Raw genomic sequence first — 3,519 nt, forward strand, 5'->3', positions numbered from 1 at the left:
ATGAAAAATCCCAAATAAATTATGGAGCTTCTCATATCCATATCTTCCCCATTTCCACCAAGAACCCAAGTTTCATAGTTCAATTTTGAGCACAACATCAATTTGCAGATTCTGTCCAGTTGGGCAAGTTGCAAAGGAAGTGCTCTATTCCTTTATCTATTTGAGCTGCAATTTTTCATGGTGGCTTACATTGCTAAATCACCCATGGATTCCAAAAACCAGCTCTATTTATCTATCCATTTTACCCTAGCAATTTTCCTAAGTTACTGTCCATTTGAAAGCTGTGTGAAGCAAGTACCATTTTGGTATTTCTAAATGGCATGAACTTTTACAGAGTCTTAGTATCATCAAATCATTTGTCTCCACCAAATTCCAGTTGTTTCCATCTATCCAATTTTCCCCAGCATTCTCATTTCCATTTCTGGCCAGTTTGCGAGTTTACAAAGGAGGTGACATCTAGAGCAATCGATTGGTGCTGAATTTTGGTAAGGATGGTCACTCTAGTTAGTGATCACTCTATGCCGAAGATCAATCCAAGGTGAGCATTGTGGTGGCCATGCCACCTGTCAAACACCTTCGTGCCAGCACCCATGTGAGCTCTCATGTGTCATCTCTTGCCCCCAGTCCCCTCCAAAACCTCTCTAGTCAACTCAGCAAAGCAAGGAGAAGACCTCAGACACGGTTTGGCTGCGAGTGAGGCGTGGCAATGTCGTGGCCACATGGTGACCACGCACAGAGCGCGCCAAATTGGTACACTGTGCACTGGATCCTTCAGGAGCTCGACTCGAGCGAGCTCTGGCTCGTCCGGACGCACCGACGAGCTGCCCACCGCATGTGCGAGACCTCTGGAACCCTCTCCCCCCTCGTCCCCTAGCTCGCTGGCTGGGTGTGCCGACAGGAGGTGCTCCGCCCGAGTGCCGTCACGGCACCGAGTTCGTGTAGCTTCGGCCGTCGTCGAGAAGCCCTCCCCGCGGCTATATAAGCGCGTTCCCGAGCTCCCCTCCTCACGAGGAAGCCCAACCCCTCCTCCAATCAACATCGGAAAGTCCCCTCTTCCCATCCATGGCCGAGAGCCCTCCACCAATCCCGAAGCCAAATCCATCCCCGTAGCCCTTTCCACTCCCTCTCTTCGTCTTGGAAGTCAACCCTAGGAGCTAGCGGAGCCACCGCCGCGCTCCGTTCCGCCATGGAGGTCTTGCTGGCGCAGTTCCCCGTTGGAGCTCTCCGATCGCTGGCGCTTGAGCCACGACAACGGTGCTACCGTCCATCCCGGGCGACCCCGAGGCCACCTGCGGGTGTGGCATAGCGCGGCCGAGTCGTCCCACTCGCCGGTCGGACCGCAGGTGCAAGAGGTCGATCGCCAAGGCGCGACCCAAGGCCCCCTCTGTCTTTGCCCTGTGGTCGCGAGGAAGACGACGGTCAGGGAGGAGAGAGAGAGGAGCCACGTGGGCCCCCATGTCATCCAGTCGGCGTTGACCAGTCCGCCCGCTGACTGGGATTAGTGGAAGCATATTTCTAAATTACGCTTTCCAACTTCGAAAGCGTACTCGGGCACAGTTTCGGATGAGAATACGCTTTTGGTTACTGAAAGCATAAACGTTGGAAAGGCTCCTTCTCCTTTCTCAGCCGTCGGTCGAAAGTGCTGAAGAGTGAGCATTCACCCGTTAGGAACTGTGGTGGACACTGTTTTGCCCATCTTACACCCTAAAGAACGAACGCTCGTATCTTCGCGACCGTAGCTCCGATTCAGGTGAAACCAACGCTCACATCTTCGCCTTGTCGAGCATGTTCTGTTGGTACCATTTTCATTATGTTGTCACATATTGAAAATGACCATTTTTCCATTGCCTCCAATCAGCCCCTTCGAGAGCGAACGGCTTCCGGCGATTCCTTCCGCGGACTCTCTGCACTTATTCCTGGAGTATTATTCGACCCCAGGCAAGCTAACCATCTGATATATGCCCTAAAGCATTGCTTTGTGTTATTCTTGCATGTTTAATTAATATGCCTATGATAGAAATAATTAAACTTCTGTTAGAATGCACTTACTGCTTACATTACTTGCATTAGTTTGTTATGTGCTAACTCAAGGTAATATGCTGAGATGCCTAGTGGCTGCCCTTATAAGTTATTGTGGTAAAACACATGTTTACATAATGAACGTAGTCGGTTGATCTAGAGTCACCTGTCCGGGCTTATCCGTGCAGCCACATTTGCCGGTATAGGACAGCCTTGACTTGGTCTGATAGCGTGCTCTTTCACCGATACCTCCAGACACGGAAGGTTATGCGCACGCGCTGCCCTAGCCCGGTAGGCGGCAATAACCTTGTGAGCCAAGTTGATTGTTTGACCCGGGAGTACCCGTTTGGGACAGTTTAGTTTGTCCACGACGGTGGCAGGTGTCATGAGGACACAGGGGCCACCCAGGGCAGGACTCCGGGGGAGGATGAATGCCGGTGGTACGATGAGAGAGTCATGGGTGAGGCAGGTTTTGTTGGAGCAACGCTGGTCCACACGAATGGGATCATGAGGCTAGGTGCTCCATGGTGTGTGTAAAGTGCGCACCTGTGCAGAGTGTCAAATCTATTCGAATAGCCGCGTCCACGGTATTGGACAGCCCGTCCAGACCTCACTAGATGGTCAACCATATCAACGATAACAATGATGGAAGAACTCGTCTTGTGCAGACATCAGATGACGATATGTTAGCCATGGGATGGCTATGAGATGAGTGGTCGGATGACCACATGAGTTGGATTGGATTTGGATCAGATTCAGACTCGATCATGAGAATATTCGGAGTATAAATAATTTACTTAATATGGTTTATCTTATCGTATTTACTTTAGTAGTTATCTTGCTGGATAATCGTGTTATACCTTGATAATTAATATTGCTAGATAGGTATGCTATGTCATGATAATTAATATTGCTCTAATAAAAAATGCATGCTTGAATGCCATGGAATTGCATTGCTTGGTGTATATGTTAGTTTGGTTTGCTTGCGACTACATTCAAAAGTACTCAGCGGCTTTTAACATGGCCAGGTTCACATAAGGATCCGTCGTCCATCATCAAGGAGCCGGAGTGTTCCCGGGCTAGAAGAGTAACCTAGTCAGATCTGTGTGGATTGGAGCAGCACCAAGACCATGCTGCCTTAGATAGAGCTTTTCCGCTGCCATCACCCTTGTGATATATCTTGTAAGACTAATATATCCATTAACAGAAATGCATGTGTTCATGATACTTGTTGTAATGCACATGCGAGAGTGATTTCCTGGGATGGTATGTGTGGCGACCGTCTGGCTACAGTGATAATCAGGCAGGGCGCCACAATTTACCTCCTCAAGAACAAGCAGGAATTAAGTTTGGGGATGTTGATACGTCCAAACCGTATCTATAATTTCTGCTTGTTCCATGATCTTTTGGGTGACATTGTTATATGTTTTGCTACACTTTCATATCTTTTTACACATATTTGGACTAACCTACTAACTCAGTGCACCCAGTGCCAGTTTT

At 48.9% G+C, this 3,519-nt stretch overlaps 1 long non-coding RNA gene across 1 annotated transcript; it reads left to right on the forward strand.

Moving 5' to 3' along the window:
* The first annotated feature begins 943 nt into the window (after nucleotides 1–943).
* LOC123412009 lies at nucleotides 944–3,260 on the forward strand. The gene is made up of 2 exons (XR_006613381.1): nucleotides 944–1,750; nucleotides 1,859–3,260. It is a non-coding gene; the product is annotated as an uncharacterized LOC123412009 (long non-coding RNA).
* The last annotated feature ends 259 nt before the right edge of the window (nucleotides 3,261–3,519 follow it).

This window comes from Hordeum vulgare, chromosome 7H (assembly GCF_904849725.1).
Source record: "Hordeum vulgare subsp. vulgare chromosome 7H, MorexV3_pseudomolecules_assembly, whole genome shotgun sequence".
Taxonomy (NCBI): domain Eukaryota; kingdom Viridiplantae; phylum Streptophyta; class Magnoliopsida; order Poales; family Poaceae; genus Hordeum; species Hordeum vulgare.